The sequence below is a fragment of the Dromaius novaehollandiae genome, chromosome 24 (genome assembly GCF_036370855.1).
Source record: "Dromaius novaehollandiae isolate bDroNov1 chromosome 24, bDroNov1.hap1, whole genome shotgun sequence".
Classification (NCBI taxonomy): domain Eukaryota; kingdom Metazoa; phylum Chordata; class Aves; order Casuariiformes; family Dromaiidae; genus Dromaius; species Dromaius novaehollandiae.
In genome coordinates, this window is record NC_088121.1 from 1,753,442 (window position 1) to 1,776,132 (window position 22,691).

General features: G+C 41.9%; 1 protein-coding gene across 4 annotated transcripts in view; it reads right to left on the reverse strand.

Moving 5' to 3' along the window:
• PRDM16 (PR/SET domain 16) overlaps nt 1-22,691 on the reverse strand; it is a 349,652-nt gene that overhangs the window by 175,081 nt on the left and 151,880 nt on the right. The gene's annotated exons all lie outside the window — the stretch shown is intronic.

The window sequence follows — 22,691 nt, forward strand, 5'->3', positions numbered from 1 at the left end:
TTCAGATCCGGCTGACACGAGCACGCGCTGCACTCCCTGAGGGCGGGCGGCCCGGCCGGGGGATGCCGCGGGACAGCGGCTCGGCAGCGGCTCGGCAGCGGCTCGGCAGGCCCCCCCGCCCCGGCCAGCCGCCTGCCCCGGCCGCCCCGCGCCGCGCCCGGCTCCCGGCGTGCCCCGGCACAGGCCCGACGGCCACGCTCTCGACGCCCGGCAGCTCCGCGTGGGACCCTGGCGGCCTCTTTAGCCAGCGCCTACCGTGTGTCCTCCCATCGCCTGCAGCCAGGCGGTCAGGAGGGAAGGCGGGAGCGCCGAAGCAGCTCCACCCTAGCTGCCGGCTGACGGGAGCCGAACTCGAGTCCCGGGCGCTCGTACTGCCGCCACTTCAGTGCTTCCAGCAGCTGGGCCTCAGCGCTCCGATTCCTCCTCCCAGCAAGCGCACGGGGCTACAAACCCTCCCAAGCTGCTGTGTTCTACCTCCGGCTGGACCGAGGTCGGCAGGCCTTCGGGGAGGTCAGGCACCTGAACGCTATGTAATGCTGGCTAGCCCCATCAAGATCGACACGCTGTGTAAGGACTTGGTGAAGCAGCCTGACCCTAAGTGTCTGAACAGTTTCACTGACCCCGGCCGGGTTCTCAGGTGTCTAAGGTTAAACATATACTCAAGCGCCAGCGTAGGGTCAGGGTACTCTGGGCCCGGGCAGTGTATTTTGGCTATCAAAGAACAGCAAGAAAGCTAAAAGGAACAGCGGTCAAAATGCAAAGCAATCAAAAATAAAATGAGAATGGTCACGTATTTTACAGGAATTTTACTTAAAAAAGAGAAAAAGGAAGGAAAAGGCCGAGTCTTCTCACTGTAAGTTGATTTGATTCTGATAAAACCAAGGAAGTTACTTTGCAGTTCAGCAGCAGCCAAGGATTTGGCCTAAGGTCCTTGGGCCCCTTTGACCATGTCAGGGGAGATCAACCAACCTACAAATTTTGAAAAATGTTGGCAAATGTTTCCAAGTTCAGCTGTAATAACAACCTGTCACACTTTTATAGTAGGAATCCTAAACTACTCTATTTTACAACAGTTTTAATAGATACTGAAACTGCGGTTTGGAAAGTAGCTGACAGCAAACAGGACCAAGAGGTGAACACCAGAGCCATAAAAATCTGTGTGTTCACACGTGCATGCATGTGCACATGCACACACGCCGACACCACCCCGAAATACTGCAAGTTCAATACACAGTTAGAAGCACGTGCCACCAAGTTGCTGGGGAATTGTTCAGAAGTGCAGAGCACTCACAGCTCCTATTACTTTTACTGGAAACTAGTGACCCTCAAAAGTCTTCCGAGAATTAGGCCACGAACCTTTCAGAGCCGTAATATAAATATACTTACGCTTAAATGACTTAAAAGCCTTCATGAAACACTGCTGCTTCCAAATGAAGACACAACTATACTTACTATATGCAAAGTATCTTTAAATACAATTGGTGAAGCATGTGCAGAGTGCATAATCCACCTATTCGACATGACCATAAACGTAGAGAGGAAAAAAAAATAAAATGAAGTGCAAATTGGGCTGTGGTAGAGCCCTATATAAACAGGCTTAACAGTCAGGAATTCCTGAGTCTGAATCTAAATGCCAACACAAGCTTCCTTTTTCTGGTTTGGATAGACCTGGTGCTCAGGGGACAAGCTCCGTTTCTCAGAGAATATTTAATTTTTTTTTCTTCAATTCGTAGCAGATCCCAAATTTCAAAATTCCTACAGAACAGAATTTCCGTAAAAAGTGTTTCATACTCATCCAGAAATTTTGTTTCTACAGAAAAATATCACTGCCTTTTTATCTAAATGTTAATATAAACTGTGATAGAAAAAGTGAAACAAAAAATTGTTTCAAGTTGAAAAATAAACTTGTTCATTCAAGAAATTTCTAAATGGTATATTTTTGACAAGGTGAAATATTTTTTAAGTTGCCTTCTAATGCAGAATTTCTGGGAAAAGAAATCTTGATTTCATGAAGAATTTTAATTTTGATGAAACCATATCCACATCCAAGCTATCAGAACATTTACATGTGGGAAAAGATATTTTAGCAATGGTGGGAGATTTGGAACTATTTTTAGATGATACTTCTCATCCTTCCAAACATAATATTTACACTGGACCTTAAAAAAGAAAGATGATCATGCTGAAAGTGCAGCAGTATGGGACTAAGTTCTGCCACAGACTTTCAGGATATGTCCCTTAACCTGAAAGTGCCTAAATTTTCTATTTTTCCTATTTGCCCACGCGGGTAGAGCAGGCTGAGGGTTTGTCAGTGAAATAGATTTTTGTTTCCCCCAGAAGAGGCAAATCAAAGTCTACTGCTGTCAAACCATAAGCAGGGTTCTGACAGAGCCTTCAGAAACCTTCCAGTGCTCAGGGGGAAATTTCAAAATTCCCCTTTTGTATTCCTAGTTTGGAATGAAAACTTTTTGAAAATTGCTTTCTAGACATATGAAAATTCAAGAGTTAGATCAGCTCAAGGAGTACAGCTTCTTTTGTTTGCACACTGCAAGCTCTGAGGGGCAAAGACTTTCTTCTGAAGTCTTTCTCTGTAGCAGAAGGAGATGCTGACAAATGCAATACAGCGATGTAAATACTATCTCCTAATTAGAAGAGAAAGAGAGAGAAAGTAAGAACCAGATGTGATGTTTATTAATAAGAATAACAAAAGATACTTTGAAAATCTACTCATTAGGTAATTTTAGCTCAGGCTGGACTTCATCTTATGTGAATGCCATAATACTAAATACAGTGCTTGACATGCACAGTGGGCTGTAGTTTTGCAGTTAACACAGATGTTCTTAAATGTACTCAAAATTTACACCATATGCTTTTTCTATCAACTGATATGTTGATTTTAGCCAAAAGAAAGACAACATGTCAGCAGCAGCCATGTTAGAAAAATTTGTGTTTTAGGAATCTGGTCGGAGGTATCTCTCCCCTGACTTTTGATGAATTTCATTGTATTTCTCTTCCCGGGTTCAGAGAACTGGTGGCAACAAAATCCTGACTTAGTTACATTATTTCGGGATGTGCTATAATTTTTGCAAAGCCTCCTGAATGTATACTAAACATGTCAAGTAACACCATGTGATTCTTTTTGAAAAACAGTTTACAAGCTGGCATTCTCCAGCTGCAGTTAACCCTAATTTGATTACATTACCGAGACAGATCACAATGAGCTTATGTAAATAGTAATGTTATCCATTCATTCCGTGAGCTCAGATAAACTGTCATTAAAAAAAAAAAGGCTTAAATAGGCATGGCTTGATGTATTTAGCAAACTCTGAAGGCAAAGAAGATGACAGACTAGAACCTGCCTCTGTTATATCACCGTGAATCTTGATTTTTATGAAGTAATTCCAGAATTGCACCAAATTGGAGGTAGAAGAGAACGTCCAATAATTCCACAGAAGTTAGTATGTAGATAACAACACTTTTTAAAATTACTTTTTGTTATCATCTCTGATTCTTTAATAAAACCTCAATACATGAAAGGATCACATTACTGCTGAAGTCAGTGAGACTTAAGCAAGTGCTTAAATATGTAAACCACCGCTGAAGTATCTGCTCGAGGCCCACACTTGCAAAGCTGTTCTGCTCTACGCCCACTTTGTATTAGCTCCTTGCAGTGCCCAACCCTGATTAGCCCAGGTGCCCCATTACGTGGACATTGCTACAGCACTTGCAGCGCTGGAACCCAGGCTGTGCCACCTGCACTGTCTTGATCCTACCTCTTCTTCAGGAAACGCCGTGCGGCTGGCAAACATTGATCTAGACCACAAAAAACTATCTTGAAAAAGGTTATCTTGCCTTAACTTAGATCAGGTACTCTGATTCTTACGTGAACACAAGCTCACATTAATATTTCAGATGAAATCACAGGTTGTCTCTCTACTGTGCCTAATTTGCTGTTGTTAATGGGTAAATTATTCTGCTTGACTGAGGCACCACAACTACACTGCATGATCATCCTGTACACGTGTGAACGCTAGGACATGCACAGCAAACATTTTCCTCCAGCTTGTTACAGGCAATAAAAAATAAATGTCTCAGCTGTGCTGCTGAGGAATGTTCATACCAGAACAGCGTCCCCAAGCCTGATACGGTGCATCCCAGTCCGGATAAGGCATCTGCCACCTCCGGGAGATTGTCTGCTCTCTAAGGAGGTAATGCCGCTTGATCGTCTGCAAGATGCACCAGTTAAGGTGCACTTCGCAGATCAGCGGAGCTACCTTTTCTGTCCAACCCCCCAGACAGCAGCTCGGGTGTTCGCATTCTTCACCCACCTTCTGAATCCCGGTTTCAATCCAGCTCAGAAGAGAACACTATTACTAAGCTACAAATCTTATTTAACATAATCTTCATTAATTATTCCTTTAAAGTTCTATCCTGCAAAGTCCTGAGAGCACTGGCCCTGATCCGGTCAGATATTTAAGCAAGTGAGTAGTATTACAGAAATTAACAGAACTAGAAACATTCACATATTTAAGTGCTTTTTTGGACTGAGCCCAGGAGTGCAAAGCACCTTGCAGGATACAGCCCTCCAGTACAGAGTACCAAACCCCATCTCGGGCATACTGGAAACACTGCCACCTCCAGATGCGTTGCACTGAGCTGCAGCACCTTTATTTCCACGGAAGAACTGATAAGATTCAGGACACTCCCCTTGCAGCACTTCCCAGGGGGTGAGCCTTGATAACCTGGGGCACGGGGGAAGGGGAGCACTGCAAAAAAAGAATCTTATTTCCAACTGCCTGCTAGTATGTATTGGCTCACTTGGCTCTAACACATATAAACATTCTTTATAACTTTCTGCCTGTCTCTATCTGGTTTTAGCGAATGTTTCAGTAACATTCCAACTCCCTGGTGTCCAAGGACAATTTTACAAGAAAAGCATGTGATGTATTTTTCATTGTTACTATTAGCCAGAGACACGAAAAGCCATTACTCATTATATTGACAAATGCTATTGCTGCTGCAGTAAAGAGCTAATCAACTCTGCCATTAACAGCTCTCTAGATTGCAGATAGTAAATGCACAAGCGGGAAAGGGTTTATTTGTTATTAACAACTTTCAAAACAATCCATCTGCAAAATTTGAAATGAAACCAAAAACCTGATTTGTGCAAAAGGTAACACTGGCATTTTCACGGAAAAGGAAAAATAAGCTGTTGCTTTTCTAGTTCTTTCACACAGTTTGGCATTATACATAAAGTGCTTTTATAGCATATAGAGGTTATCAAAAACTCACTGCTACTTTGCAACAACTGTTTTTCTCATATATTCTAGATACATGATTAACCAAATATGAACATTATCATGGATACTTTGAAATGGCATATGGAACCAAAACAAAATCTGCTGAATCACATGCACCAATTTTCAAACTATCCTTAAATAGAAATTTTTAAAAATCAGTTAATTCTGTAGGTTCTGAACTCTGCTTTATATCTCTTTCTCTCTCTATATAGATCTGTCTACTTTAACAGCCTATAAAGTGAGGCCCAAAGACTAAGCTGCCTGAAGTTATATGGTAAATCAGTGGCAAAATTCTCAACCTTTTGCCCTTACTAACTGAATATAGAGCCTCCCTAGTCAATAAATTGGAATAGTTAATAATCTGATTTATTGTCACCAAAGCTATCAAGTCTTAAAATACAAATGGAAGGATCAATTCTTTCCTCTGTATGAATGTTATATGGGTGGTCAAACAGGCTTGATGAGCTATACCATACCTTGTGCAAAAAGCATAAGGGCATTAAAATCCAGTTCCCTGACATTACTTGAGTATTGCAGGGAAGGAGCTGGTTTAATATTACTTTTAATCCAGATGCTTTTGGTGTAAACATTATCATCTGTAGTTTGCATATCTGTTTTCACCTTCCAGTGCAAAGATACACTCTTTTCCTGAGCTTCCTGATGTTCCCCAAATCCTGTCACGTTTAATGGCCATTTTTGATACCTTTTCTCCTCTCTAAAATACAGCATTACTCAGTTATGAACCCCTTGTCTAGGCATGCCTTTAAAATAAGGTCATCCCAGGACCCCTCAAGATGGAGTTATGGAAAAGGTCAGAAATTATATACGTTGACGAAGGTCAAACGAATTGATTAAAAGAGCACTATAATGCTACTTGCGCATGCAAGATTAACTCTGCCGGTAAAAGACTTTGAAGGAACGTGGGTTCATGAGGACAGAAGAACTACATCAGCACTGTATTAAAGAAAATACGTATCAAGTACATATAAACCTAACCTTGCATTCCCAGGAAGCAGGAACACAGTGTTTTACAGTGTTTCTTTACTGCCATTTAGTTTTCCACTGGGAAGCTGTCCCAGCCCTATGTAAACAGGTGAAGAATAAGCCTATTCCAGAGCTTCCTACCTCCTTTGCATTTCAGACCAAGGAAGAAGAGCAAGACAAGCTTCTGGAAAGTGCAGGCAGCATGGCACGGGCTCGCCCCGGTGACAGCAGTAAGCACGCTGCTGAAGTTTGTGTTCAGGTGCTGCAACAGTCAGTCCTTTAAAACCCATCAGCTAACAACCCGACAGTAGCCGTGTCAGAGACATGACGGTCTGTCACAGTAGAGCCAGACAGAGAAGGAACCCATAGAAATAATTCTTATGCACTAAAATAGTCTTCTACTAGGTATATTTTTAAAATACAGGCATTTTATATGCATCTTGTATCATTTTGTTGCCAACAGTTAATGAAAAGTTTACATTTTCTGTGGTAAATAATTTTGCGAAGCACTCCTGAATCAAGGAGATTTTCAATATCCTGTCTCGGGAATTTCCAACAAATGTGCCTGGAATTAAGAGGAAAGGGAGGAAAGCTCTTGTCTGAGGGGAAGAATTTCCTTTGCCGGCTGGGTGAGTGATGGAGGATGAACAGCACTGCTCTGACTGGCAAGACACAGGCCTGGGGCTGAAAGGAGTATAAAGAATAAACCAGCTATTCACTGCTAAGGGCAACCTTGGCACACCTGGGAACACTCAGCCAAGCTGAGGCTGTGGACCAGGAACAGTCTGTAAAGCCGCGGTATGCACTCCACAGACCATTTTATAGCCATTTATTTTTCAGTCGAAAGCCCGAACAAAAAGGTGGTCCAATCCTGCACGAAGAATGTTGAAAATTAGGAAGGATCCATGGTCCAAATTTTCTGGCTACCTGTCTCAACGAGCCCCTCTGCGCTTGCTTGTGCCTTACGTCTTGTCTGGCTTTATAGAGGAATTTTTCCTGGTTGCCAAAATTCAGGAGAACAAACCGCACTTTGTAGAGGTGGATCATTACAGGTCATTCAAAAAGGTGTTCCAAAGAAAGGAACACCCGAAGGTACGGTTTAGTAACAAAGAGCACCTTCTTAGGGCAAGAAACAAACTTCTGTGCATTCAGAACGGAGCAGGAAAACATCCGGGTTAGCTGATGGTGAAAAGAATGAATGTCAAACTTTAAGAATAAGTTTAGAATAAAGCCGGAAAGAAAGAAAACATTCCATTTCCACACATGGGATCGCAATTTCTGTATCGCGTTTTAAAGACGTAACTCCTCCATGACATTGTGACCAAGTTCTGCTGCAAACACCAGGAAGTGAGCCGGAATCTAATGGAGAGCATTTGTAATAACTTCAATAAGCTGAGGACTTGAGACTTTCAGCCAAGACAAATAAGAGAGGGTACTGATTAGCAAATGTCACCATTCCTCTTGCCAAGCACTCAGCGGCTGGTGATAGGAGAGTATTAAATATAATCTCACAGTCTTTAGGGGCTGTTTGATTTTATATTGCATTCTTATCAGGTTCTTAAAGTCCAGTGTTAATGAGCATGAGAAATGCACTTGATAGTTTGGCAGTTTTGCTAAAAGAGGAAGTAGTTCACTCATTCCACGTATTCTCTGGATCCAAGTAAGAGATGCTTTTCCCTTTCATAGGATTCCAAAGTAGGGAGTCCTCCATCTACTCTTTTTCCCCATTTCAGTAACCTAACATCACCTTTAACAACCTTTTATTTATACTTCATTTATTTAAATAAAAATAGGTTTCACCAGCTACAGAGAACGAAAACTTTAAGGATCCTGGAGCGCAGACAAAACGTTTAGGTAGCAAGCTCACACCGTTGCATTCCTTTTAGCATCCCAGAGACCCACTCTTGAAAAAAGAATAAGTCCCGATTAGCAATGTAAGCCTTCCCAGGAACGGTAAAATATTGGGAAAAGCTACAGAAACAGTAATAAAATAAATGTTATTGTTCAGATTCTCAGTGACCCATCAGTTGAAGGAAATAACAAATCCAGACTGACGGTATGTTTTGAGAACTCTAATTGTGTTTCAAATATGGTACTGATGACAGCGTTAAATACTTAGCTAGCAAAGTAAAGACCAGTCAAAGTCCCACCGCAATCAACTAAAACCTAATCGTTCTTCGGAGGAAACTGGGCCACCCTTCCTAGTCCTGAAAATGTGAATAATGAGTCCATTCACCAGAATGAAACTAGGTGTTATTCAACGCACAGGTGGAAGAATCAGCCCTCACCTTTCTCTTTCCTACGAACATAAATTCAACCGATATTATTTTTGGTGGGAGCAGATTGTAGTCCATGTTACATATTTTCCTTGGAGAGCTGAACTCCATACCTGGCAATGTTTTTAATGAATTACAGTGCTTTCTTCTCAACTGTTAAGGCCTAATTTTCACTATAAAATAACTTCACTTCATTCAACTCTTTCTCCCCCATCCTTCTAAAATTCAGCAAGAAGCCACCGTTTGAAAAGATCTCTAAAAATTCCAAGACAGGATCTTTAAAGGTGAGGTTTATGGGAAAGTATCTACATAATGGACTTGCCAGCAATGCAATCTCCCTGATACGTGCAATAAAATTTGGGCAGAAGAGGACTGCAGCAACAGTAATACCAGAGAAGCTCATTGCTTCACTGGAGAAGGAACGTAACAGAAGTTTCTCTTGAAATGAGACCAGAACATGGAATTTTCCCAGAAAAAGAAAGGAGGACATAGTGAAAAGTCAGGGATTATAAATTTTGCAGGTAATTAACAATTCCTACCTCTAATGAGACAGGGAATAGTCAAGGAATGGTCTATTGTCTAGTATTTTGCCACTTCTTCAGACATACCCCAGAAAAAGAAAAAATGTAAGAGTAAGCAAGAAAAAAGGAAAATTTTAAAATTCACTCCTAAATATTATTTTCAAAATGTCTTTATAAGTATAATCTTGAACTCTTTTTTCCTATGTGGAAATTTCATTATAAAATTGAAGTACAATGATATATTCAAAATGGCAATATAGCCATAAAAGATCTGAAAAGGTGAAAGAGACACTTCGCTATGCCTAGCAATAAGAAGCGTGTACAGCCTAAGGATTAGAACCAGAGTCAGAAGTATTTGAATTGTGCCTGTATTTACTTAGCTCACCCATCTGCAAAACTGGGAATATGACTAGTAGACATTTATGCTAAATAAAGTATGAGCTGCTCTGACAGAATGTGTTTCAGAACTGTAAAACAGTTATATTTTCACTCAAATATCCACAGAAAAGATAGGTCTGCAATGGAAGTTCAGGGTCATCAACTCTCGATTCTGTCTGCCTCAGAACTACATAACACAATCAAATAAATGCAACTACAGCTATTTATTATCTCAGCAAAAAATCATCTCGAAGAGTGAAATGTGATGTTTTGGTTAACAGATAAAGCTTTGCTGTCTGCAGCAATGTAATTGAACTGGATGGTTAGCTTTAGTCACATATGATCCATCTATCTTTTGTTCTCAACCCTTTTTAGTTATAAATATGGCTCGATATTGACAGAATAATAAAAATGAACTTCCTCTGTACTTCATATATTGATAACCTGTTTGTTAAGATGATCAGTAATAATCATAAGTAAATAAAGAGAGATCATACATCTTCTGGTAATGGCAACACTGACATGCACTTGCTCTGAAGTATGGGGACCTCTGGGCTTAGGCTGAAGAGCTCATACTTCATATTAAATTGCAGGCTTCCTATCCAGGACACATATTGACATATAAATCCATATAGGGCAATGCACTCCAATCTTAGCCTCATACCTGCTATAACTAGGATACCTTATAAAATACCCTCAAACAGAGGAAGGGTATTGAAATGGATTCAACAAATACATCACCTAATCCCTAGAATAATTCAGTATTCAAGTATCAGTCATTTATGCCTCCCATTGGGTGATGTTCACATAGCGCTAACCACCTGCTTTGCCTCGTTCTTGGTAGGTGTCACTGGGAGTACATTCATTTCCTATCTGTCCGTTTTTCTTCTCTTTTCTTTTTTTTCCCCCAAAAGCCCATTGATCATGTGACAAAATCTTGTCAGTCATGCCAAAATTTATTGGCATCGGTCTCAACACTAATCTCCCCACAGTTACAGTTGTCAAATAATGGAACTGCGACAAGTACCACCAAGGCAACAGATTTGCTTCCTCAAGTCTCAAGGTGGAGAGAAGGGCCAACTGGCTTTGGCTTCTCCCATCACCCACGCTACACGATACAGCCTCCATGCTTATATAATTGTAATGCTTATACAGGTAAGGATTTGAGAAAGAACAGAGGAAAAAAATGCCTTAATTGTGTTCTCCTTGCAGTCTGAAGAGACAACAGGAAGAACTGTGAATTATTTTACCACATTTAAAGAGCATATAACCAATAAAATACATTTTTCATAGGCACACTTGGCTCTCTTGGTTCAAAAGCTAAGTCTTTTCTCTGCCCAAATAACACAACTTTGCTGAGCCCACTTGAAGTGTTCTAGCACCCACCTGCAAGCACGTCACATCACAAGCACAAACATAAAAGCAAACCTGCAATCCACTGCGCACGGGTTTTGCCAAAAATCCAGCTCAGTAAACTGCATCTGTATCTACTGCTTATCCTCAGCTCCATCAAAATAACGGCCTACAGTGTAGTGCAACCATGCTAGCGCACCGAAGCTAGAGAGCTGAGCCGTGACATGCAGATTTCTGACCATTAATCACACTTGAAGGAAAATAAAGCCAGTATGCACCATTCCCACCAATTTCCAAAGTTTCAAGTGGGAAATGTGCTGTCTCATTTAGCAGCTTAGCTTTGCTGCTCAGCCTGTGAAAGGAACGCATAAAACAGCAGCCTTCCTAATGGCTGGCACTGTCCAGGGACGGGGGGGCTGTCTGGGAATGTATCCCTGCCTGGCACCCAGACAGAAAGGATGGGATATGTCAATTTGATACCCATCAGCAGTATAACCTAACTGTCACTTTAACATGACAAGGTCATAGTCCGCCAGTGTGATGCAGTAAGAAAAATAGCCCATTAAAGCCTGAGAAGAACTGGAAGAGAAACATAAGGCTGTTATGAGAGGTTCAACTATTTATTTAGCGGACGATGCAGATACGCAGTGCTCCTTTATCGAGACCGTTTCACTAAGGTGTTTTTGAAAGAAAAATAGTGAAATCGTGACGAGCATAGCCACCACGGGTACCTGCAGCAGAAAGCTTGAAGGAAGTCTGCGTCACTTAACTCTTGTTTAATTTAACAGAATACATCCTTGGTAAACTGCAGTTGTGAAGAGCCTTGCATAGGCTCTAAACAGGAGGGGAATTTTGTATGCTGGGGTGGTTCTCCCCTGGTAGGAGCTACGTCTACCACAAGGAAAATTTTGTGCTATCGCATATGCCACTGTTTTGCCACTTGTCCTCGCGATCCACTGCAGCTCAGAGACAGGGCACTTGCTTATTCTGAAGTGGTAAGCTAACCTGGAGAAGTTACCAGTAGTGACGTTTCAGGCAAGGAAAGAGAACAACAGATGGACAGAGAAAGGGCGCTTTGTCTTCCTTTATTCGGGAGTAATATCAAGGAAATGATATTATCCATAAAGAAAAGTTAACGCAGAATTATTCTAGGGACTAACTTCAAGCATCGGCAAAATCAGTGGCTTATTTTAAAAGCATACAACATTATTTTATCTGAATTGATAGGGGGTGCCAGGTGAGTTCACTTTTGAGAGCTGTAGAAACAATCTCCGACAGAACTGGATAATATTATGCTTGGAATGATAATATTGTGTTTGGAAAAGGTCAATATTTTATTTAATCAGCCAGACAGAGAGTGGGTGGCAATTTCAATGCATTTTCTTGAGACAGGAATTCAGGGAGTCCAAATGGAAATCAGCTTGTTTTTTTCTTGGGCCGCTTATGACTGCTACAGGTAGAAATCTGTGTTTAAGGTGCTCAAGGCCATGACATAACAGGGCTGGGTACAGCTTGGATGCTTCTTCCTAGAGAAGGCCATCTCAAGTGGGCATAGCTGCACTTTGCATCTAGTTCGTAAACCAGTCACGTTCCAGGAACCGACAAATCAGAGAATTAATTACAAGTGCAAGCTAAAAAAAAAGAAAGCTAAGGTGATCTTTAATCTTTAGAGCATCTGTGAAGACAATAAACATGAATCATTTCTCCAACTAAACCTATGACTGTGTATCATATGCTTGGCTACATATTGCGCGTAACAGGGAGCGTGCAGAGTTTTCACTCTCAAGTGCACAAAACAGCGACTGAGACAAAATACTTCATGGCCATGAGACTGCTGGCTGGTTTGGTCCCATTTCCAAAGCTTCCTAAAACAAAGTTAGCCATAAAAATTCAAGGACAAACACAGACAAGAAGAGAGAGAGAAGTTTTAACTAAGATCTTTAACTGAGCAGATAGTTGGCATTTGTCCTGAGCAAGTTTCTAGAAAGAATGGAACCTGAAGAATAAAACCCTCAAAAGCCTCTCAAGGCTTTTAAAGTTATTCCTGGGAGAAGTGACTAAAACCTCCTAGTCAGATGTGGAAGGATTCACTGAGCCGCTCAAGAACTTCCGAGATCCAGGCCTGGGAAGACGCGAGTGCGTTACGAGCCCTCGCACCACAGCTGCCAGGAGCACCTCTTCCACCGAGCTCCCGGCAGCTTCTTCTGGCCAGACAAGCTTTCGCACGCTCTGCACAAGGCGGGACACGTCCATCTCAAAACCTCAGATCTGCTGCTGTTTTCCTCCTTCCATCACTGCACCAGAGAAAGACTACCCACAGCTGAAAACCTCCCTGAACGGTTGTCAGACGTAGCTCCACATCCCTCTGTACTGCACATTGTATTAGCGACAAATTCTGGCCCTTCGCAAGCCACCCTGGGATGCGGCATTACGACCGAGATACAGAAGCCTTTGCTTAAGCGTCTGTCGCCCCACTGAATCCATAGGGAAAGCACCAAGGATCTTTTCCTTTCCCCTCCCTTTGTTCCAGATACAGCACCAGGCACAGCGTGGTGCCTGTCTTTCTCTTGTCTAGGGAATCAAACTGAAGAAGAGAGGCCTGAAGCCCAGGAGAACCGGCAACTGGGTGTCAGCACAAGCATCACAACAAGGGAGAAGAGACTCAACGCCGATGCTGCCAGAGGCTGAACTTCGAGTGCACCGTACTCACCGCCTATCTCTGCTAAACGCCTTGTGCTCTGGGCAAAAAGGTACCTTTACTTTCTCCAGTCCCCATCATATATTACTCCTTTCTCCAAACCGAACACTTCCACACGCTTGTCTTTTCCAGAGGACCTTTCCATAGTGTAACTCATTCTTTTGCTCTGCCCTTGAACCTACTTCTGCCAAAATGTAAGCTGAGGCACCACCCCCACAGTTTTCCATGGGGATGGCATCCTCCCATCTGCCAATATAACACCTGTATTTCCAGTCTGGCCCGAAAGAACGTGTTCTTTACAAATCCCCACATTCTGTTGGCTTCTCCAGCCAGCTGCTGAGCTCCCACCAGAGGGTTTGGGGGATCTGGGGGTTTTGTTTTGCTTCAAAGGTACATACAATAGCAAAATGATGGGAAACGGGACTGACAGTAGTACAACACAGCACAACTTCAAACCATCACAGACCACAAAGAATACTGTACATCCTCCTTTCTACAGAGCTTTGATGCAACCCTGATTATCAAAAAGCTCCAAACTGAAGGTGAGACTAAAGCACTTTTTAAACTGCCTGTCCAAAGTAAATAATCACTGATTTGAATACAGTGAGAGATTCTCTCTTAATCACCAAATAATCAGCATTTGCCATCGAGGAAACTGTTGTTTTGTGGGAATAACATAACAACAATTTAATAGTCTTACAAACTCGGCCCTTGTCTTCCTCACCAGCCCAAAGCTCTGGGGACTGAGAAAGTGCAGAGCAAGCATTGCAAAAGGAGCAAAACTCCCCGACACTCCTCAGTCTCTGCTGCTGCGTCACCGGGGTCAATTGGTCCTGTTTTAACTTAGGGAAGGAAAGGATGAAGTCATTAGCAAAAGGCTGCAGTGGTTTCCCCAAATTTGCCCATGGCACCTGTTCTACCTAGCTTGGAAACTGATCAAAATCTGGCAAGTTCGACAGCCCCCGGCTGCTCCTCCTCCCAACGGCCACGGACGAGCAGCTGTAAAATGAATGTTGGGGGCGTTATGCAGAAAAACATGCCCATCCGGCAGTTCACGTGCATATATTTTTCTGTTCGGGGCTATTTCGTAGTGCTCTGAATATCTGGCATCATACTGCAGAGTTCACTAACATTTAGAAAATTCCCTAAGAGACTTCGAGGCGTGGGATGAGCTGGCGGTGTCTTGGATTTGTTGAAGTATGTCCCTTCCATTCCTTCCATTCCAGGCCTCCTAAATATTATCACCTTTTATTTAAGGTGTTTGTTGTTCACTTTTATAAAGCAAATCTAACTTTATTTTAGAAACACTTTAAAATATATGGAATCCTTTAAAACAGTAAAACAATGATTTCTGCTGTGGAATATACAATGATTTCTGCAATGGAATAAAGAGGAGAACAAAGAAAGAAAACATCCTACGTTATACAATATCTATTTTGCTAAAGCCAAGGCTGTCAGTTCGACAGCAAATTTAGAATTCACAATTGTATAACTTCCTTCCCTAATTCAGACATTTAGCCTGTAGGTTGGAAGACTATTAAAATTACATCCAAAAGCAATAATCTGGCTGACATTTAGCTGGGGCAGGAGTTCAAGTTGATTAATACCTCACCTTCAAAAGACTTAATTTTAATGTTCTTACTTTTGCCAAGAGTATAATGACAGCGGTATTATCTGTCAGTCTATGTGGTTTCTTAATTGTATTTTGGTTCAGATTATAAGAAGTGAAAACAGAACTTTACAACAACTTATCCACTTATTAACTTTATCCAGGCTGTACTGGTTAGTGAAGGTACTAAGAGTTTAATTCACTTTTCTGAAAGTAAAAGCAGTCCTCAAAAAGAAAAAAGTACAAAATCTGCTTGGACTGATGCATAAGCATTAGAGCAAACTCTAACATAGGCGATTTATTTTTGGAACACTTTATTCTACAACTTTAACTTTCAAAATTTGGGTTTTTTACTGGAAAATAAGCGTGATTACATTTTGATCCTTCTTTTGCTCTCACAGCCCTTTGTCTATGCAACCAGTGTAACTTGTCTATTATTTTTCACCTTTAGGGATGCACAATGAAAGGAACATGTGAGCTGATTTCAGCCATAATTTTTGTTTTCTCTTGCGCCTGTGCAAAAAAGATATTCTGTAGAGTGAGATCTGGCCTGGCAGAACCGCTGGCCTAAGAAGTCACTTAAAAGCAATAAGCAAAGTGGCACTTGTAACATTATCTCATGAGCCATAACACTAGATTCAAGTTTTATGCATTTGAGTCTCCTTTATTTCTGATTCGATTATGAATTTGACTGCTTTTTTTTTGCAAAATATAAAATCCTCTTCCTTGCACCATTTAATTGTGCTCCATGGCAGAACTGGTATTCATCATTGCCCTGCTGTCCCCTAGCCTAAAAGATAAAACATCCACAGGGTAATAAATGTCAAACTATGATTATTGATGCTTTCAGTTAAATTGATTATCTATTTGAGGTGCATAGTATGGTGATTTATTGCTGTCTCTTTATGTTGCATTTGCACAATAGCTTCCCTGAAAGGTGAATATTTTGATTGTTTTAATAGATTTTCTATTAAATCTTATTTTTCAAAAGTGGCTTACAACCATCCCAGTCCTCGTCTAACCGAAATGGCAACTGAGTCTGAAATATGCTAGCTGTTTTCTGTTATCTTCTGGACTGTGGAGGTTGGGAAGTAATATGTGAAAACAGAAAATGAAAACTTTTGCTTAAGAGTTAATAATACAGAATACATCCTTGACTTATATCTCTCATTCGAAATCTGAAAGCCTGGCACAGAGCTTTAATACATGCTTCTGAGATCCTGTTATTGATAATTTGAAAGAAAAATGGCCTGATTCTCCTCCACTACTTTTTGTCTGAATGGTCACTAGCAGTATTGTAAAGCAGGTGTAATACTCTGGCCTTTTACTCTTGTTTTGCATTGATGCCAGTAGGTAAGAGGTATACAGAATCGGGATTTACTAGGCAAAGGAGAAAAATAGCTAAGCAAGGATAAAAATGAGGAATATTTGAGAACACATGCACGGTATGGTTAGTCTTAACAAGTCAGGTTCACAATGAAGAAAGACAATGAAGTCAAAACCTTTAACAGAGCTGCATTAAGAACAAATACAAAAACCAGGGCCAGAATGTGTGCCAACAGAGTTATTGCAGGAATACTGCTGTCCTTCGAGGATGTGGCTTTCTTTTGTCCACCTGCAAACATTAGTTTGCATCGCTTTCAGGAGTGCAAATTTTGTGACAGCAAATTTCAGCAGCTAGCTTTAAAACCTTATACTTAGCATATCAGAATATAAAATCCTTTATAACCACCTGATTTTTTAGAAGTTTAATTTTAGTTTCAAAAAAAAGGTGGTGGGAAGCCTTTTCAGGTTCATATCTCTTTATTTTTTACAGACTGCATTAGACAAAAAATGTGTATAATCCTGAGCTTTGTTGAGCACTATCCTCCTCAGCAGAGAGATGAGATGACCTTCGACTTGTCAGTGACATTGTGTTTTTATTAGTTTCAGATAACAGGAGCTATAAAATTCAAAGACGTTTGCTCACCAATGATAATCAGCAGCTGCTTCACAAACAACGCTTTTATTAGCTGCATCATGGTTAAGGTGATGAAAGTTGACCTTTCTCTGGTAATTTACTTGAAGAAATGCCTTATGTGGCTGGACAACCAAGTACCACCTTCCAGTGCTGCTGTTTCTTCAGAGCACAGTACAGTTGGTTCCAGTCTCTGTTTCATAAAGCAAATTTGACTCAAAGATACAGTGTTAGACAGATATAGTCTACTCATCAAGCTACGTATGTTTTGTGAAATGCAGGAAATAAGCATGAGAAAACCGCAGTTCTCTTAAAGTGCTGTTCTTTCAAGCTATGAAGAAATCCATGTAAAACTTATTTTCAAGCAGAGAATCTCAGTAACAAAATCCCCCACACCTTTATGGGGAAAAAAATTCCAGCAGTGGTAAGCCACTCGCTCCGCATTTGAGATGGGGACGCTTTTTTCTCCATTACTCCTCACATCTGGCATTTCCAAGTAATAGGAAAGCACCATGGGAGATAATTTTGTGACTAAACTTCCTAGTGCTACCCTATGCCCGACCAAGTTTCCCACCATCTGTTATCAGCAGCACCCATGAAACAAGACCAAAGCCCTGCTGTGCTAGCTGATACAGAAAGGATGAGGATGAGTCTGTTCTGAAGTCCTTACAAAGTAAGTAGAGGAGACAGATAAGTGGGGAGGAAAAAAAAGAGGAGGATTTCTATACCAATTTTACAGACATGAGTCTGAGGCCAGAAATCAGGTGACTTGCCCAAATCATACAGATAGTCTCTGGCATTTAGAAATTGAGTTTCAAGCTCCTTAGCCCTAATCTTAACAATGAGGCTGTCATTCCTCCGCAGTTGCAAACACCTTTGACCCCAGTAAGCTCAGAATTACACACACATCAATTCAGACTTTGAAGCCTGGCTTATCTCTTGGTAGTGTAACTGTCCCCTTCTCTCTAACTAACAGAGCTACCTGATTAAAAACAAGCAAGGTAGCAGGAAAAAAAGAACAAACAAACAAACCAACCCCTACAGCTCAGGCCAGAATGAACCATCTCACCAGCAGTTTTACGGGCCGTGCTAAGATTACTATCCTTGTTACGTGCTACTTCCCATCCTGACAAAGCCCAAAATGCTTTATGGATTGTGCATGTACAGGAATTTATTCAACGCTAACTGAAACATGAGCAACTTTGGCGAGGAACCACGGCAGGTATTTAACAACCTGAAGCAACTTTGTAGAAGAGGTAAGGATAAGCAGTAAAGAACTGCTTGCATTTGAAACTGCTGGCTGCACTTGAGACGGCAGACTGTAACAACTCAGGTTGCAATCTGGCCATCAAACAGGACAGATGCCTTTCCTCTCAGCAGTAAAAGTCAGCCTTCTAGGACAAATTTCTGACACCGGCCCTAGTTGGAAGGAAAACCGTAACAGACAAAATACCATTCTGGGGCACTGATTCAGTAATGACTCCAAAGAATAAGTGACACCTACAATCCTGCAACCTCCCAGGTTTTCTCAGAGGTCTCCCGTCAGGGTAGCAGCCTCTCGCCAGCTGACCTGTAAGGTCGGGTAAGACAGTATTCGGCACTGGCAGCGGCTCCATGACCTGCGCTAGCTGCCAAGATAAGGCTTCAGAAAAATGACCTGGAGACACGTGCTGCTGGATCATGTTTTCCAGCACTGGACGCCTGTGTCCAAACTACCAGGAGCAGCCAGCCTTGACTGGCTCTGACCTGCGAAGCTTGCTGAGACAAAAGGTACACGACAAACACCACAAGCAACAGTGAAGTAGAGACAGATTCTTCTTAAAACTGCAGCCCACGACCAGTTTGCTTAGCTGCTTCAGGCCAAGCTGAAGGCTACCTCCACAAAAACAGACGTAAAGCGCATGTGGCCACTACCCCCGCAGTAGAGGTTAGAAAATGTGACAACTGGTTTCCAGGGCATCTCTGTGTGGCCACGCACAGTCGCAATTAGAATAACAATTTTTAGAGAACACGGGTTTTGGGTTTGAAGCGTGACACTGAAGGCCTGGAACAAAGAAGGAGAAGACAAAAAAAAGTAGGAAACCTAATATGATGGAAGGCACTGACTTTCATCCTTTCCACGCAGCATACGCCTGCAGATGCATGGAAACAAACCTGAAGTAAGCCTCCGTGCTGCGGGGCAGCTCGCGGCACGGCCCCGTGCACGGGGCTGGCTGACAGAAGCACCCCGGCGATGGCAGCAGCCGCAGCCCAGAGGTGGAGGTGCTTGTGCACGTAAAGTCCTTGGACCGCTTCCACTCTTCCGGAACCGAGAAAAAAGTGTGTGCGCTGGCATGCAGGAAGAAAACAGCATTTAAGCTAATTCTGCGACTGCACCTAGCTTCTGGCATAGGGTGTATGTCCATGTCTGTGCATACAGGGAGAAAGCACATCCCGTATCACTCTTGGCTCGTGTTTCAAGCACTTCCTTTTAATCGGCTGACAAAGGAACAACAAATGGCTGAGTGACTCAAGCGAACTTTGATTTCCTATGACTTAAGAAAGAACCAAATTCCTTAACCCGAAAAATTTTTGAACCATGAGTACCACTGCCTTTCGCCTTGATTGTCCACAATGCTTTCCTCCCTTGAAACAACGCACGCTCGTGAGGTCAAGGCGTGCTAGCTGAGCACACCGAGCAGCTCAGCCCACCGCTCTCCACATTCTTTGGACGGCAGCACAGATGGCATAAAAAAAAGAAAGAGGAGCAAAAAAGGAAAAACGTGGTGAGCGTTTGTTGCTGCTTCCCTGAAAAGCTTCTTAAAATTATTTTTCAAAATACACGGTGCAAAGTTGTGTCCCAGAAAAGGCAAAAAAAGGAAAACTGAAATGGAGGCAACTGGGGTTGCTTACTCATTCAAGTACAGAATGTGGCTCACAGAGCTTTCCACCCGGACCCAACAAAAACTTTCTAAATCCTTCCAGAAGTTTGAATCACTCTCTCCGCTCCTTCCTGTGCTAGATGCTAGAATGTGCCTCTTCAAGAGAGACTAATTCTTGGATTCACTGATGGGCTCGGTTTCATGCAAAAAGTGCTGGAGTTCGCTGCTCTTGCAGTAAGCACTGTGAAATGCCTGTCTCAAAAAGGAAACAAATATTTGGTCTTCCACTCTGTAACATTCAAACCTGTCTCTCTCAGCCCAAAATAAAGTACTTTTTTCTCCCCCCCGTTCTGCATGTCAGCTAAGAGAAGTACTGCTTTGCCAGCAGATCATAAGCAACAGCCTTTTGAGAGCCACGAGAACGAAGAAGCTGGAAACTGGATCTTAAGACCGGCATCTTCAGTCTTTGAAAAAGAAACCATCACACTTGCGCTTTGGAGTTATCTTCCTAAAGGCAAGGTTCCTTTTGTTTGGCTTTTTTTCTGTGAGAGGGACACATTGACAATGTTACTGCATTATCACGGCAGCTGGACGCAGCTATCAGCAATAACCGGGCTGGCGGGAATGGAGCACGCCGCAGAGGAACGGAGGAGGCATCTGCTCTGTTTAATGGACAGGAAGCACAGGGCAGGTTTCAAGAAGTACGCAGAGGATGTAATGGAGCCTCTAATGTGTTTAGGCTTCTGCAGCGGAATCTAGTTTTATCAGAAAACAAAGGTCCTGACGGGATTATCAGTAGAAAGAAACCCAGAACCTGTCTAGTTAGGAAAGGGGCTGTAGAGATTATGTCAAGGTGCACTAGCTTCCTTCCAGGCAAAACTCAAAGCTACTTCTGTAAATTAGGCCCCTCCACAGAATTAACTGGAATTCTGTGCTCACAAATACGATTTTTAGCACAAATACATCAGTGCTTGCCTCATGCTGATTCCCTGCAGAAAGGAACGGTAAACTGAGAGGTCTCTCCAGCACGCTGGACTCCCTCCACAAGAGCTAACCGTATCTTAGCAAATCTTAGCAAAACAAAATACTCCGTTTAAGCAGCTTATTGGGAAGCATACGAAGCTTGTCTGGGCTGTATCATTCAGTGTCGCAATGCACTGCCCATCGTGATGAATCAAATATAATAAATGCCTGATGCTTAAAAGTATTTTACACCTTCAATATCGATGTTCCAGCTTCAGCTAATTAATCCTCACAATACGCTGTGTTAGAGCAAAAGGTGGGGTGGGAAGAGCAAGGGGTAAATAAGAACCAAAAGTTTAAGAAACTTGTTCATAGGCAGATAAGAAGATTGCAATTTATAAAGTAGTAATTCTTTATGAAGTTGTTCCGTGTCTTTTTTTACATGATTAATATGATAATTATAACCATTATTTAAATTCAAATATCAGCTGGCCTAACATAAACTCGAGACACGTCAACCTCTTAGTCTCAGTTCTGCTCAATACAGCTGCATAACAGGAGAATATCAAGGACAGACGAAGCCATAAAACCAAAGCTGGTGCCTTCTGAATCTCCCAGAGGTCAGCATGGAGGATTCAGATCTGATATTTTTGTTCAGATGTTTGAAGAGTTTCAAAAAGTCCAAGTTTACATCCACATTAAGGTCTTAAAATACACTCAAAATAGCGTTTGGATTCAGGGGCTATTGATGAGATCATAAAATAAATACAACATAAGTATTTTTAAAAGAAAACTATAATAGTGCGGAAAAACTTCACAGACATATATATATATTTTATCTACTTCCCGTACTTCTGCAGAATTGTTCTCTCCCCAGTCCTTCCTCTCTCTCTCGCCCCTTTGTCATGTTGTCGACATCCTCCAGTAGTTGTCAAGGATTACACTTTTCATGTACTAAGATATATCACGCAATTCTGTTATATAAGCAATGTGCAGGAATAATACCGCTATCTTTAAAAAAACAAAAACTGTTACTACTGTTGGGTGAGATTTTGTTTTGTTGAGGATGGGAGGCTGTTTATCATCATCTTGAATCTTTATCTCCCAGTACAGTATTAGCCTTAGTCTGATAGCTGTGCTCTGCAAAGGGTGCCTGGTTTTATTTTATCATTTGCTTCCCGGAAAAGTTATAGACAGATCAGAGTGATGTCTAACCTCACTGCAACTTTTTGGAATCACTGTCTTCAGACAAAAGCAGAGGATGAGACCGCACGCTACGTTAATGCTGAAGACATCCCTCCTCCCTTTTCTCTTCCATCCCCCCCTTCTCCCGTACCATATCATCCCCTCGCCTCCCCCACAAGCACCATCTAAAAAAGGGAAAGAATGAGAAAGTGAGTACTCTGTAGCTGGCACTGTAGACAATGTATGTCTTGTGTGAGTAATTTAGCACTATGGCCAGTCAATCTGGTTTCTGGGCCCAATGCCCTGACCCTCTTTAGAGCTGCTCTCTCTCTCCGGCACAGTGTGAAACATTTCCTTTCACAGCACTGACACTTTGCAGATTGAGACGTCAGGCCTGTCCAACTGCAGCAAATTAGCAATTTTTCTTTTACTAATTGGAAATAAAAATGTTTGCTAAGGGAATAATTTGTAGGAATGCAGTGTTAGGTTTCCGGCTTTTTATAAGGATGCTTTAAACTTTACACATATGCACTTTTCTTCTGTTTTGATGCCTTGCACTGTAAATTTTAAGAGGTTACTCAACTGTTAACTTTACAGTCTCAGCCT